Below are 16,665 nucleotides of genomic sequence, written 5' to 3' on the forward strand. Positions count from 1 at the left end.
GGATAGCTGTACTCACCTAGGCGTGTTGCGGAGAGACCCTTTAAGGAGGGAGAGCTGCATTCAGGAGGCTTACAGCACCAAATGTGTAAGTGGCATGGTCAAATCTGACTGGACAAACTGTTTTAACAACTACAAACTTATTGGGATGAACACAGTCTACTACTGGGCTCAATAATCAGGGCCCCTTAAGAGCCACACAAGTTTGGAGAGGGGCTGTGGCTCAGTGGTAGAGCATCTGCTTGGCATGCAGAAGGTCCCAGGTTCAGTCCCCGGCATCTCCAGTCAAAGGGACTAGGCAAGTAGGTGATGTGAAAGACCTCTGCCTGAGACCCTGGAGAGCTGCTGCCAGTCTGAGTAGACAATTCTGACTTTGATGGACCAAGGGTCTGATCCAGTATAAGGCAGCTTCATGTATTTATTCATTCCATTTCCATACCACTCACTATCCCGAAAGCAATCCTATACAGAGTTGCTCCAGCCTGACCCTGATTCATTTCTGTGGGCTTAGACTGAAGTAACTTTGCACAGGATTGACGCTGCTCATCTTCTAAAGAAATACGTTCAAAATGATCAAGTTTGCGAGACAGGAGGATATGCCCCGACCAAAAGGCTAGAGATCGTCGGGTCTAATGCTATACGGACGTTATCCCTAGCAGGGGGGGAAGGGGGACCCGAAAGCACCACAAAACAGCTAGCCAAAACACCACAACAGGCGACTCTGACAGTTCAAGCGACCAGCGACTCAGAAAGGACGACAATTCCCAGTGGGTCGCCGTGTTAGTCTGTCTGCAGTAGCCGAAAAGGGCCAGAGCCCAGTAGCACCTTAAAGACTCACAAAAATATTTTCTGGCAGGGTAGGAGCTTCCATGAGCCACAGCTCACTTCTTCACATAACTTGCACAGGTACAGACAGACATCATTTTTCTCATCAAATGCAGAAGACTCAACATCATACCTAAGGGACTAAGAATCAAGAATCCACTGCAGTCTCCTGACCCCACTAAGAAAGGAGGAGTGACGGTTGCTTTCCCTTCATCCGTCCCTGCTTCTTTAATCACACGTATCCCCCACCCCCGATATGCTTATAGGGAACTTTTCCGCGCAGTTCCTCCCCTGGGACCTTTTCGCCCTGCCTGCTACTTACCCGGTCGCCCGAGGTCCCAGAGAGCCGAGGCCCCCCAACGAGAGCGCTCCCTGCTTCCTCCGCTCCCGCCACGCCGTCAGATTTGGCTCGTCATGGGGGGGCCCGCCCCCCCTCTCGCCCCCCCTCTCGCCCCCCCTCTCGCCCACGGGCCACCCGCCCGGCGCCGAGGCAGGGAGGGGAAGGGGGTTCCGCGACAGGCGCACGCCTCCCGCACCCCTCCGTCTCCCCCAGTTTCTTTGACGCTTCCGGCTTCCGGCCTGGCGGAACGTCACTTCCCGCGCGCCCCGCCGCTGGGGTCTGGCCGCTGTTGCGCGCTGCTCGGATGGAGGCGTTGAGCGTGGTCTCCGTGCGGCTGCGTTGTTGTTGTTGTTAATATAGTTTTTTTATTGTTTTCCGTTTAATATAGTAGCAAATAACACTAAGGTTAATATAAAACAATTAAAACATGTAACGTTATTAATTGTAACAAAAAAGAAAAAAATAAATTAACTTCCCCCCTCACTCTCTTCTGTCTTAAAGTAAATTGTGTATACCTTTGCTAACAATACTAATCCCCATTATATTTTAATTAACGTGTGTGTGTGAAGTGCCGTCAAGTCGCTTCCGACTCGTGGCGACCCTATGAATGAAAGTCCTCCAAAATGTCCTATCTTTGACAGCCTTGCTCAGGTCTTGCAAATTGAAGGCTGTGGCTTCCTTTATTGAGTCAATCCACCTCTTGTTGGGTCTTCCTCTTTTCCCGCTGCCCTCAACTTTTCCTAGCATGACTGTCTTTTCCAGTGACTTCTCATAATATGACCAAAATACCACAGCCTCAGTTTAGTCATGTTAGGGTCAGTTCAGGCTTGATTTGATCTATAACCCACTGATTTGTTTTTTTGGCAGTCCACGGAATGCGTAATTAATTAACATATACTTAACTAATCTTACAATTTTCATTCAATGCCTTAATTTCATCATATTAATATACGTTTATAAGAGATTAAATAAAAGAATATCCTTTAAAAGGTCCCGTCAAAAACTGATTTTCACAGTAAATTCTCCACGCCTCCCTGTGCGGCTGTGTTGTGATGGGAAGCGGCCGTTCCTTCCAGGGTGGCTCAATCGCTTCCGTTGCGGCCTTTTCCCGGACTCCCCCGTTTTTCTGGCACGCTCTCAAGGCGGAGACAGTCCATGCCCAGTGGCAGGTAGTTCCCCACGCCCACGCAGCGAACGGTAGGTAGCAGGTGAAGGAACCGTCCGTCTTCCTTTCCTACCTATGAACTCATGAAGCTGCCTTATATTGAATCAGACCCTCGGCCCATCAAAGTCAGTATGGTCTACTCAGACCGGCAGGGGCTCTTCAGGGTCTCAGGCCAGGGGTTTTCCACATCACCTACTTAGGGTTGCCAACCTCCAGGTACTGGTAAATAAAGGTTAGCCTGCTATACAGTTAGTTAGCAAATACAAAATAGCAGAAAAACAAGCATTCAATAAATGCAAAGTATGTCTTTGTTCAATTTAGGCATATAGTTAACATACAATTATATAATCATTGTCTGTGCAATATTATGCAGGATAAATCATAAACAACTTGTAATTACAATATACTCCAAACAGCAGCAACAGAAGATACCTGCTATTTCCATTACCAAGTTTGGACGTTATTGAGAGTATATCCACGTCTCCTTGGTGCAAGTTTGGTGAGATATTCGCACAAAGACACTGAATGGGATTCAGACATTTGTAATTACAAGTTGTTTATGATTTATCCTGCATAATATTGCACAGACAATGATTATATAATTGTATTAGTCAAAAAGGGCAAGAGTCCAGTAGCACCTTAAAGACTAACAAAAATATTTTTGTTAGTCTTTAAGGTGCTACTGGACTCTTGCCCTTTTTGACTACTGCAAACAGACTAACACGGCTACCCACTGTGAATTATATAATTGTATGTTAACTATATGCCTAAATTGAACAAAGACATACTTTGCATTTATTGAATGCTTGTTTTTCTGCTATTTTGTATTTGCTAACCTCCAGGTACTAGCAGGAGATATCCTGCTATTACAACTAATCTCCAGCCGATAGAGATCAGTTCCCCTGGAGAAAATGGCTGCTTTGGCATTTGGACTCTATGGCATTGCAGTCCCTCCCTTCCCCAAACCACGCCCTCCTCGGGCTCTGCCCCAAAAACCTCCCGCATCACCGATAGCGAAGAAGGACCTGGCAACCCTACTTGCCTAGTCCCTTAACTGGGGATGCCGGGGATTGAACCTGGGATCTTCTGCTTGCCAAGCAGATGCTCTACCATTGAGCCATAGCCCCTCCTCAATGCAGTGTTATGATTTGTATGCGTCGGTACTTCCACCAGTTTGACAGTATTCTTTACTTAATGGCTCTGCGAGCCGTATACATGGCCAAGTGAGGTTCACCTGAATGGAATTTAGGTCAGGAATAAAGTAAATAATCTAGCGCTCAGAGAGAGAATTATTGCAATAGATGGACTACGGATAGAAACTCTGACTGTGGGTATGAGTATCACCTGTATGAGTATCACCTGTTGAATTCTGCTGATGAGAAGTGGCACAATTATAAATGGCGCAATTTCTTGTCATGAGTGTTAATGTGAGCCTGGTAGGTCATAGAAACACTCCTGTGAACCAAAATACCAAGAACATGGATGCTGTATACTCCTGTTATGATAGTTGTAACAAAGAATAATAATTGTGCGTAAAAAGCCTAAACAGTAGGGAAAGCTAGCCTCAAGTGCTTCAAGGATGTGTTTTTCCATTCCATCATCCTTCTTCTAATATGTGACAATGCCAGTATATATGAATATAGGTACCAGTCTTGTTTTTGCAGCTACGCAACTTCAGCTCTGAGAAGAGCATTCTCACAAGTTAAACAGTTCTCATACCACCAGTAGAAAGGAAGCATTAGCACATATTGTGAAACAGTGATAAAGATGGATTGGCTCAAAGTCATTGCCTCTGATTTATCACAAGAAGCAAATCAGGTAAATAACTCCCAGAGTTGCTACTATGTAAATACAACCACAGCTAATTAAAAAATTCCATGCTACTCAGCGTGTGTTACCATGGATTATTGTAAACCCATTTTTGGTTGAGCAATTGTATCTCCTTGTATCTATGTACAACAAATTAACAACAAACTGTTTATTTATATGAGCATGAACATCTATGATTTGTTATTAGTTAAATTTGTATCCAATTATTCCATCAGGGAACTTAAGGAACACATAGGAAGCTAAGCAGAGTTGACCACAGTTAATACTTGGTTGGAGTACTTTCATTCATAGGGTCGCCATGAGTCGGAAGCGACTTGACAGCACTTAACACACAATACTTGGTTGGGAGACCACCAAGGAAGACTGGGGTAGCTGTCTGGAGGAAGGAAGTAGCAAACCCTTCTTCTTGTGTCTTACCTTGAAAGCCTCATTGGCCTGGGGGTTGCAATGAGTCATTCGCAATTTGACAGTAGTTATCATATATTCAGAAAACTTTGTAAGGCTGTAAAGTGAACTGCAACACCAGAGGGCAGTGCTACTCCATGTTGGTCCCAGGATGTACTGAAGAGAAATGTGGCATCTGAGGAAGATGAGTATCATATAAAACTGCATTGGTTTCCACAACATTAGTTATTTCACGGCAAATTGGCACCATGCCAATGCTCACCATGGATAAAAGCTAGTTTTAAAAGATTTTTGAACCTATTAAAAATCTTTTTGAACCTTAAGAAAAGCTACTAAGACATGATAAACTCCAACCATTATCAGCGGATGTAGAATTGCCATGGTTGGTTAGAATACTTGCAGGTACAGGAAATTATGAGAATTATTTGTTGCAGCTACAGGTGCCACTCTCAAGTCAAGTTTATTAATACGGTCTATTTGACCAGCCAGAAGTTAGGTTATATTGTCCAACTTGATAAAACTGTAAAAACTATTACAAAAATTGATAAAAATCTGATATTAATAAGATATACAAAATTAGCGCATGACACAAAAGTGGCTTGCCAATTTAAGATTACTAAAAATGTAGAAGTATAAAAGAGTTAACAGTTTTTTTCCACCCTATTTTTGCTTATTTGAATTGCAACGGCCCAAATTTTAGCTGCGGGGAGTGAAAGATGAGGAATCTCCCCCATCAGAAGCGTCTTAGACAGGAACTCAGCTGATTTATCTGGGAATACACTGATCAGGAGATCAATAAGTCTACTACGAGCCCCATGATAAAACTGACAGCTGAACAATACATGTTCCATAGTTCTATGTCACCTGTCCTACAAGGGTGCAGCCTTTCAGATCTTGGGATCTTCTGCAACTACAGGTGTTACCAGATCACTTACAGAATTTGAAAAGATTCATCAAAATCTTGCTATTGTGCTATTTTTTGTTAAAGGAAACAAGACAAACTCACCATGTATGAAAAATGGGGGGATATGCTGAACTTGGAAATAGCAGAAGAGGATTGACAGGCAATTTGCTTGAATTTTTCCAATCTTTACATGTTAAGAGATTTTTAAAAAATTTCTCAGATTTTGGTATTTAAGTTCAAGTAAGACAAGATATATACATATAATTTAGGGAAAGGATTATGTTGAAATGAACGTTCTGAATTAGGTACATATTTTCATGTCTTGTGAACTTGTTTCAAAATTTAAAAATTCTCATGAACATGTTTCAAAATGTAAAAATTTTGGACAATGATTAATTTTACTATTAAGATTTTTGGGATCTTATAGTTATTATCAAACTATCACAACAAGTCAAGGCTTGGTTGGCAAGGGAGGTAAAAAAAGAGAGAATTGTTCTTTGGAGGAATTATGGCCTGTAATTGACTTTTTGAAAAAAGAACCCTCTACTTTGGGGAAAAACAAACCCATATAAGGCAATATGTTTAGCAACCATTTAATGTTATTAGTTTACAAGTGATATGACCAAGCAACATAAGGGGAGGAAAAAAGAGGGGGCATTCCTGGGGTGAAAGGGTTGTGTAAGCTGCCTAAAGGCAGTTCCACCCCCGGGAACGCCCCCCACACCGGCGCAGGCTTCCCCTTTTGGGAGAGCCCTGCCAGCATGGCTGTACTGGTGGCGGGGGTCAGCAGTGCCCGGATGCTGGCGTGTTCCCCCCCCCCAGCATAGGTACCACCTTATTCCGTGATAAGGTGGCACCTATGCTGGCACAGAGTCACGCTGGCTCCTGAGGAGCTCCCCCCACCCAGGAATGGGCTCAAAGTTTTTTAAAGACTGCATTGTTGAGTCAATGAATTTGTTAGCTCAAACCATTTTACAAAATTGATTTTAAAAGAGTACTAGATTCATCAGGTAGCAGAGGGTTTTTAAAAATTATTTTTAAAACATGGGAGAGGAATTCTTTATTTTTCACAGATGAGGGAACGCTTCGTCTACGATGGTGCCAGCTACAAGAAGTGTATGCATCATCTGAAAATTAAAAATGCTTTTATAATATATTTATTTAGGTATTTTGCTCTGCTTTTCTTCCCTAAGGAGGCCCAAAGCAACTTACAAAAATGCCAAAATACAATCTAAATAAACAAAAGATAATCCAAACCATCCTTTAACTGTGCAATCCTACCACCGGTGACCTCACTGCCAGCGTCTGTTCCACTCGTGCCATGCAAAGTGGCACAGTCACCAGTGCAGGGCGACTTAACGCTGGCTCCAGGGAGCGACTCAGCAGCATGAGCCTCATGTGCCAACGCTGCCTTCTGGCTTCCAAGGGGCATTTCCGTGGGTTGAGCTGCCTTTAGGCTGTTTCCAAAGCCCTTTCGCCTTGGGAACACGCCATTTTTCAAACATAGAATTAGGCCTGCAAAATAGGTGGTGTAGCCCTGTGAAACTCAACTAACTAACCCCCCCTTCAGGAATGAGCTGCAATTGTCCTATGCTTATGCAAATTTATGCAGGTTTAATTGATTAATTCAGTTAATTAAAAATAATGTGATTACTTGAGTAGGGTTTTAAAATCAGGAACATTAATATCTTACCTACCATCTGCTGCTATTTATCATTTACAGATCATTGTTTAAGTTTGCAACGGTGCTTGGAGTGCATGTTTATTACTCAGAAGTCTCATTTTATTCAGTGTGGCTTAATCCCAGGTAAGTGTTGTTAGGATTGCAGCTGTTGTGAGCAAGCATAGAATCGAGTTGCTTGCAAGGCTTGGTCCCTTGGGAGCTCTGAGAACAGCCGTTTAGTAAAGGAAGAGTCTCTGTTTTAATACGCTTTAAGTGGCCAATCTGCAGTTTCTTCATGATCACGCCAAAAAATACAACCCTGGTTTCCTGATACTACTTGCTTATGCTTATGCACAGATTGCCCAATTTGGCCTCTTTCAGACAGGTTTAAGCGACCTCAAGTACTGCCAGGGCCTCTCTGCCTGGGAATGTGCACGTTCCCACAGCCATTACAGTTAGCATCGCTCATCTTTAGCTTTGCATCCTGCTATTTTAGGGAGCATGCTCTCACTCACTGCCTTGATGTGGACGGTGAGATTACTCATGGCATAGCTAGGGCCTACTCCACATTTAGTCTGTTGCCGCATCACCTCTGGAATGAGAGTGTTGTGGAGCTAAGCAAAATGTCTGTGGGATATAGGTCACGCTCACAGAACTTGCTGATAGCTGTGAAATGTATGCTGCCACCATATCAGTAAGTCGATCTACATGCAGGGCTCTCCGGGCTACGTGAAAGATTAAGTGGCAACAGGGTTCCAACTGTCCATATCCTAAATATCAAGTGGCCGGTGCTTAAGGTATTCTAATAAATATATCCTTAGCTAATTGGGGACAGAAGATATGAGATAAGTGGCTGCAGCAGGGAATAGCCCCTGCAGAGGAATAAAATGTGTCCAAATTTTCCAAGTTAATTCAAAGTTAGATACCGTTTTTGCAACAACGAACGTGTAAATGTTCTGGAGGGATATGTTTGCTACATTATATAATCATATAAGTAGCTTATTTAAGGAAAGCTTATATCCGTGTTGGCGAACCTATGGCATGCGTGCCAAGTCCGGCACACCGAGCCCTCTCTGTGGGCACGCGCGGGGATGGTGGGGGCTTTGAAGGGAGTGTGGAGCCCTTCAACATAGTCTGCTTAGTAAACGTCGAGATGTGACGTCACCCCATGGGTCAGGAAGGACCCGGTGCTTGCACAGGGGACTACCTTTACCTACATGTAGTTGGTGACTGGGGAAGGGCCTCTACCCTGGTCCCCAAGTTGCAACCCCTAATTCATAATTCCCCAATTGACTCAACCTGTGCTGTCCAGACTCTTAACCATTGATCAGATGCTTCCAACCAATAATATGGTTGGAATAACAAAGTATTGCCTCTTTACGAATGGGAGTGAATGATGACTAGATGGTGTGTTTCCAAGGCTGAGGAACAACTTTCCTCTGGATCTTTGGAACTGTTCCTTTTTGCTTGTGTTCTGGAAGGGCATTGCAACTTGTGTGTGTGTGTGATATCAGTGGGATTTCTTAGTAGAGCAACTTTTCTGGCTGGCTGATCATTTATACTTTTACTCAGAATATGCAAAACAACTGTTCAGGAGGGCATCTTTATAAAAGAATTAGAACAGTAGTACAATGGAACAGTTCAGTAGGTTGCTTTTATAAGGGAATGGAATGTAGTCTATAGCAATATTTACTGTATGTATAATTGTTCTCTCCCTGCGACATTATGGGATTGTCGTTCCTTAGACAGTTATTTGTGTTTTGGTTTTTGTTGTTTGCGTCGTACTGCATTGTGTATTGGAGGTCCTTGCTGTGTGATCAAATTGTGTGTTTTTTTTAATTCTGTATTACGCCTTGAGTCTCAGCAACAAAGGCGGCCTATAAATGAAGTAAATAAATAACTCATTTTATTCTATTGTGTTGATTGTATGTGACGGTAGTTTTTAGTATTTTTTCTCTCCCTAGTGTAAGGCACATTGGACATATACTAGAAAAGATGCATATAAATAATTTAAATAACTAACCAGCTACCTCTGTTTCTCATGACACAAGGAACTGGACACCTGGTTCAAAAGCAGAACGCAAGGATCTGCTTCTCAGACAGCAAGAAAAAGCTTGTCCTATCTTTAAATGACAGAAAAGCTTCACCTGCTGATTTTTGTTAAAGGGAGAAGAAGAAGAGGAAGAAGAAGAGTTGGTTTTTATATGCCGACGTTCTCTTCCGCTTAAGGAACAATCAAACCGGCTTCCAATCACCTTCCCTTCCCCTCCCCACAACAGACACCATGTGAGATAGGTGGGGCTGAGAGAGTTTAGAGAGAACTGTGACTAGACCAAGGTCACCCAGCTGGCTTCATGTGTAGGAGTGGGGAAACCAACCGCTCATGTGGAGGAGTGGGGAATCAAACCTGGTTCTCCAGAGTCCACCGCTCCAAACTACCGCTCTTAACCACTACACCATGCAACCCAGGCTAGTATTTTCTGGTCAGCTGGCAGCCATGGTCAGGAAGGGGAAGGGAAACCTGCGCTGAGATTGGAGGAAAAGGAGAGCTCCATAAATGGGTGTGCAGCTGCCTCTGTCGTCATGGGCCTCTGACTTGGGGTACGCAAGCAGCCAGGGCTACTTGATGTTGGGGATTTTCTTCACCCTAGCAGCTGCTTGCATGAATAACTGGGAAGGTCTGTGCAGAAACCTCCTTTTTGCAGGCTTATTTCCTACCTTGTATCAGGTTGCCTGCAGGCCGCCATGTCTCCATTAATCAAGCACATGCGCTTTTCCCAGCAGTGTTTTATTAATACCAAGAAGCAAATGGCGCCTTATGAACAGAGCATTGCTATTTTATGAATGGAGAGACTCACCTACATGAACGATGAATGAATTTTGCTGGGTCCTAAAGGGGAAGAGCTTGTTATGTGGCAAGAGCATTGGCCGGACCATTTATGCATGGGAGGTTTTGCCTTGGATTTGCCGCTCTCTAGATGCACATTTCCCCCATCTGAATTCTCAAAACTCTGCATGGGGGCTTATTTTTGAATTTTGAGAATTCGGATGGGGTGAAAGTGCATCTAGAGAGCGGCAAATCCAAGGCAAAACCTCCCATGCATAAATGGCCCACGTCTGCTGGGAAAGAAGTGGGGCTGTGGGTTGCTGAACGGGCCACATTGATGCCCGCTCAGTGCCCTGAGGCACATCTCCCTCTCTCTCTGCTTTTCTAAAATGTAATACATTTTATCAGATGTGCTGTAATAACGACATTTTAGGATCAATAATCCTTTTGCTCACATTAAATAAACTAAGAAACTTCCTCACTCCAAAAGCATAACCAAACCAGGAAAGAAAATAAATGATTTAAAATTTCCTTCCTGTTCTGTTCAGACGTCGGGACATCTTCTAGAAAAGAGCATATATCTTTCGACAGCTATTTCCTAGGCTCTACAAGAAAAAAATAGCAAGGGATCTTGTTTGTATTCCGGTGGTATAGCTAAGGCAGACAGGTCTGTAGCAACCCAGTCTATTTTTAGATTGTTGCTTGCCATTTATATCCTGCAGAATTATTCATCAGCTTCAGGGTGACAAGCTATTAATTCGTATAATACGTCAGAGCTTTTTCTTTTCTTTCTTTTTTTAATCACCCTTTGCTTTCATATACTCTGGGGCGGGGATGAGTTTTAGATCACAAATGAGAGCCTTCCGCTCATGGCTAGTGTTCATTCATACTCTGCATGCAACAGCTTACCCAGTTCTAATTGTTCCTTATTGTTACACAGCACTGAACCTGCAGAGGAAGCCAAAATAGCAGCAGCTGGGATTCCGCAGTGATTCTGGTTATCTATTGTGATGTTGCATCTGTGATGACAGGATACTACACAGCAGGAAAGATGGTTAGAATTGTCACAAAAGAACCTGTCCTGCTGAAGCGATGGGCATTTAGCAAGGGCAGACTTGCCATTTACCCTATAGGGAAATTTCCTGGTGGGCCACTGCCCTAGAGGGCCACTGTGGGGGCTGGGAGCAAGCAGAGCCAACCCCAGCAATTCTGCCCAAGCCTCAAGAACTGCTTGACGCAAACCCCTCATCAGCCATGACGGCTTGTGTCAGCTCACCGGCTGTCTCCTCCAGCACTGCTTTGTTTAGGTGGGGGGATGATGCAATGGGTGAGCTAATGCCCATTGCTGCCCCCACAGTGCTCAGTGGCCCTGCAGTGATGGCTTGTAGCACGGGACAGACCACTCAGCTGGACTTGTGTCAGGGCCATGTTCACATCCTAGTCCACTCTTGGAATTCAGAGACATTAAGGATCAGATTGGAAGAAGAGGAAGAAGAGTTGGTTTTTATATGCAGACTTTCTCTACCACTTAAGGAAGACTCAAACAGCTTACAATCACCTTCCCTTCCCCTCCACACACCCTGTGAGGTAGGCGGGGCTGAGAGAGCTCTAAGAGAGCCCAGGGTCACCCAGCTGGCCTCATGTGGAGGAGTGGGGAATCAAACCCACTTCCCCAGATTGGAGTTCACTGCCCCAAACCACCGCTCTTAACCACTACACCGCAGATAACTATGGCTGCTAGAGGTGCAGACCTTCCTCTCCAACTGTAGTGGCCCCAGTTACCAGAATGGCCTCTTTTTTAAATACTTGGTGGTCCTATAGAGCCTCCAGATTCCTTCCTGTTCTGTTCAGGAGCTTAGGTCTATGAATAAACTTTGCTACCCAATTGAGCACTTCTTGAACGGGCTGTCCCAGTGCAGGGAGATTTTGGCATGGGGGTTTGGCTTTCAAATCCATGGGCTTTCATTCTGTTGTGTGCAGAAGCAAACTGCCCGTGCCCCCTGCAACCTGCTGTGTCCCCCCCTCTCATCTAATATGGGGGGAGGAAGTGAGGATTTGCCATGGGAGAAGGAATCACCTTTTCTACATAGTCAGGCCCCAAACTATATTCTCCCGTGTGCATTCTGAGTTGGTACTGTATATTGTAAGAGAACTATATGATACCAAAAACAGTACATTTCAGATAGTATAGAGAACATAAGAACCAGAATATGACCAATCTGTAAGGTGCTTTGGGAGGTCAGCTTACTTAAACACCATCAGTGCTGCTAGATGTTCATTCTGTGCCATACAAAATCACTTCAGACATCTCTTACACCATATGGCCCCCAAATGGTGTGATCAATAGCAAGCATGTAGAAATACAAGTGAAAGGTACAGTATTTCATGTTCTAATCAATATATGATGAGTTGAATTAATCTGACCTGATTCTTTCATCAGAAGTATTTGTTTATAGTTAAGGGCTAGACCAGCTAACAGCTAGAAAGGTAAAAGTACCAGATTCTACCTTGCCCAGCTTTTCTTGTCAACGAGACAGCAAACTAAAAGTTCAGTGGGAACAAGGTCATGGGGAGGACTTGCCCAAAATAGCTGAGTTCTCGTGCATGTACTTCTGCACATTGTGAATGTGGTAGAGAACAGGAGGGAATACACAGAACAGCTAAAAATAGCATTTGCTTCCAGTGTTTGTGTCAGTATGTTTTTTATGCTTGGTTTTTCTTGTGTCCTTTTCTATGAATAAATGTTCTTTACTATCCGAGGGAACAAAGCAAACTACTTTGAACAAGAAACTGCTGAAAACTCTGGGCTTAATACCAGTGGGTTTTCTTGCTCCTATATCCTCTGTTTTTGACACCTGCTTGAAAGATCAAGATTCCAGTCTTTTGACCCATCAAGCCAAATGCAGGTCCTCCTCCCAATTCTGCCTGCAAAAAATGGCAAAAGGCATGGGGATGTCAAGCCCTTGCCCATCCCCAGTATGTTTGGTGGCCCGCATCATTTAGTTATGCATCTGTGCTGTTATCGTTACACCCTCAATCCAACAGAAAGTTTTAGGAAGGGGTAAGGGAGGTAGTTTGTCTACTTGGGGGCTGGTGGATCTTGGCCAGAGAGAGGAATGTGGCCATGAACAGAGGCTATACCTCCAACCAGATGCCCAGAAATGTGGGCAGTTATTGAACACATGAAGCTGCTTTATACTGAATCAGACCCTTGGTCCATCAAAGTCAGTATTGCCTACTGAGACTGGCAGCGGCTCTCCAGGGTCTCAGGTAGAGGGCTTTCACATCACCTACTTGCCTAGTCCCTTTAACTCAGGGGTGGGGAACCTTTTTTCCGCCAAGGGCCATTTGGATATTTATAACATAATTCACGGGCCAAAATTATCAACGTAAAAATTAGCCGGCCAAGTCCCAAGCAGGCAGCTGCCCCAGATGACCCCCCCTGCACATGGGCAAGCAGGCAGGCATCCAACCGGTGGCGCACTCACCCACCTGGTGGCACAGGATGGTCTGTTGCACCAGCTGGGCATAGCCATCCAGCCACACGCTGGAGTTGCTCCTGCTCTGCATGGTCGGGACTGGATTCTACAGCTAGCTCCTGCTGGGGTGAAATGAGGACACACTAAGAACTGCCCCCCGCGCATTCTGGCCCTGCCCCCTTTAACCCCTCCGTTATCGCCACTTCCACCCACAGCTCTCTTGTAGTTCAGAGGGAATATGTTTCTCCATGGCCCGGGTGGGAAAGGGTTAACACAGTTTCTTGGGCAGTCCTAGCAGCTCCATAGCTAATAACTGTTCTGCAAGGGTGGGGGGAAGGTTCCTTTTCTTGGCAAAACAAACTCACATCCGCATTGAATAGAGGCTATTCTTGTCTGCGAGAGGGGGCGGATCGCCAGTCTTAATCCTTCTGAGCTAGAGATCTGCCAGGACCCACAAAGGGCCAGACCAAATGATTTCGCGGATCTTAAACCGCCCCAGGGCCTGACGTTCCCCATTCCTGCTTAACTGGAGATGCCGGGGATTGAACCTGGGACCTTCTGCATGCCAAGCAGATGTTCTACCACTGAACCACAGCCCCTCCCGTTATCCATCTCTCTCTACAACCAAATTTAGGTGAAGGGGGAGGACAATAAAGAAACAGCAGTAATAATCGTAAAGGGTCTAGTAGTGGGAAGGGCCTCAATAAGAATAAGAGAGGATAGGCAAGAGTGAAGGAAATGTAAGAGAGAAGGGGGCCTTATTTTTTCTCTCCACTAAGTGCTATCCTGCCTAATATCTGATATTATGCAAGCAATTGCATAGTTTACAATAAATATGATTTGAACCAATGCCAGACATAAGGAGCCTTTTGTGATTTTTCATGAGTCTTGCTTATTCTGTATAACTAAACCAAATGAGTTCACACAATGGCTGTTTGCGATTCCCACTGCAACCTACTGAAAAACTACACCTGAGGTTCAAGGAATGCTCAGAAATAGTTTGGGATAGGGCATGGGGAGCTATGTTGTGAAGATATGTCAGCAGAACCCTTCCCTTCCAACGAAACAATCTTGAGTAAGCTCCCCCAAATTCAGGAGTGGGTGTTCTGGGGGTGAAGGGAACTGCAGTGGTAAGGGGGAATCTGCCTCAATCTATTCTACTATCTCTTTTCAGTATTCAGTTCTATTGATTCATGTTGGGATGTACACATTTAACAATTACAATCCACTATTCACTGCCACAATCATTATCCTATAGCATGCAGCATGGCTTTCATCATCATCATTTCTTGTCATACTGTAATTTCTCAGTAGTGCCTGCTTGATTTTTCTCCTCACTCTACATCTGTGGTGATGGAAGTTAATAATATCCCACATCATGGTCTGATTATCAATTGACTTGATTCCTTCACGTCAGCCCTACTGTTTTACAAATACATCAACTTCCAAGAACAAACACAACCACAAAAAAGGTATGCCTTTTTTAGGAAGAGGAGAATGACCAGGGTAAGCCAAGTTGACCTAAACTAACTGCCAGCAGACATCAAAAGTTGGTTCACAACCACTCCAGAGACTCCTATTAAAAATTGAGTTTATGGAACCCTAAAGAACACCTTTACAAAAAGAAATTCTTCAGAATGTGTTAATTCATTATATGTGGCCAACTTACAAAAGCACTTTGAAAATTCGCATCATGATCTCGTTTGAACAGTTATGCACATCTGTCCTAACTGAAGTTGTGTTCATGTCCATCAACATGGTTTCATGATATCACAAACCCCAAAGAGCCCTCATGTTTAATGGCACATTTCAGGTTAAAATTTGTCTGAGACAGGATGGATTGCCTTCAGTGCCATCAACTGAGTTCTAAAGAAACAGGATGAAATAACTTGACCAGCTACGGTACTTGTCAACATCAAAACTGTTGAATACTTGAGAAGAGCATTACAAAAATACAAAATTTAAAAGTGTTGGATTTGAGCCACTGAGATTTTATCATGTTAGAGTTGCAGGTTTCCAGGCTACTATTAACAGCCCTAGTTAAGAAATTAGAAATGGACTTCAAATTTGCTTGCTCACTCCCCTGTTGTTCATATATTCTCCTAACCATGATTAGTCATGTTTCTTCCAACACTGACAAAGTAATACCTCCTTTAATACTGTGGTAATGTTTCTGAAAAGAGAGTGCTAAGGAAACAGCTTTACAAGAGGTATTGGTATCAGTGGTTCTAATGGAGATATGGTCATCATAGCATCATTTCTTCCCTATGAGTGACATATGAGTGATATATGAGGAAGCAACTGGAGGAGGAGCTGTCTGTTACTCTCCTGTGCTGGTGCATTCCAGGAGGCCTCTGTCAGTCAAGGCTTCCACCAAGGACAGCTGACTCTGCTGGCCTCACAGCTCCTACTGAAGCCCCATTCTTTAGCCATACAGATCTTTTTATAGATCTCCAAGATAGGGAAGTGGGCTGTCCCCCACCGACCCACGGAATGGCAATTCTGTGTCACTTTCGGCTTGGACCAATCATACAGCAGAGCTGCCACCCAGCCCACCTCCCTCATGTTTTATTTTTAAAAAAACTATACGCAGGATAAAGAATGTTAACTGAAACAACTTTATAGGAGGTATTACTGTAGTTAAAACTCCAGGGTTTGCTCCAATGCCGATGAGGAGCAAAGCATGGTTAATTTCAGTGGGGCATAACTAAGCATAATTAAAGCCTGTAGCAGAAAGTCAAGTGTGAGCGGAAGGGGCTTCAGGTAGTGTGTGTGTGAGCCTGCGGACTGTTCCTAATACCTTAACCCTTGTAATAATGGAATTTAGTAACCAATCAGTTTTGTTTGTAATGCATGTTTACACTGTATTGCATGAGATACTAATAAAAACTTGCTATTTACCCATAATAGAGTATCTGAGCCAATATACCTATGAACCAGCCTTTAAATACTGTATTGAAGCGCCTTGTTGAGGGGAATATTCAAATATAGGTCAATGTTTGTTGCAGATAAATTTCATTCTGGGTGGGGACAAGTATACACACACACACACAGAATTACCAGCAGTCTTTCCCTCAGAAAAAGCAGGATGAAACCAGAAGCAGCACACAAAAAAGGACACCAAAATTCTCCATATGAGAGCACAAGCCTATTCATTAGAAACAGCAATACAAAATACAGAACAGGGGTTAGAGGCAGAATAAAAGCCAGCCCTCTGTACATGACCCCAT

The 16,665-nt window shown here is 43.9% G+C and overlaps 1 protein-coding gene and 1 pseudogene across 1 annotated transcript in view; one reads left to right on the plus strand and one right to left on the minus strand.

Annotated features, from left to right (window-relative positions):
* Positions 1 to 1,158, minus strand: part of EXT2 (exostosin glycosyltransferase 2) — a 91,256-nt gene extending 90,098 nt beyond the window's left edge. The window contains exon 1 of the mRNA XM_056850685.1: positions 1,145 to 1,158. The gene's annotated coding sequence lies outside the window, so the exon portion shown is untranslated. The remainder of the gene's footprint in view (positions 1 to 1,144) is intronic.
* Positions 1 to 16,665, plus strand: part of LOC130478586 (eukaryotic translation initiation factor 5A-1-like) — a 145,900-nt pseudogene that overhangs the window by 19,866 nt on the left and 109,369 nt on the right.

The sequence above is a fragment of the Euleptes europaea genome, chromosome 6 (genome assembly GCF_029931775.1).
Source record: "Euleptes europaea isolate rEulEur1 chromosome 6, rEulEur1.hap1, whole genome shotgun sequence".
In the NCBI taxonomy this organism is placed as follows: domain Eukaryota; kingdom Metazoa; phylum Chordata; class Lepidosauria; order Squamata; family Sphaerodactylidae; genus Euleptes; species Euleptes europaea.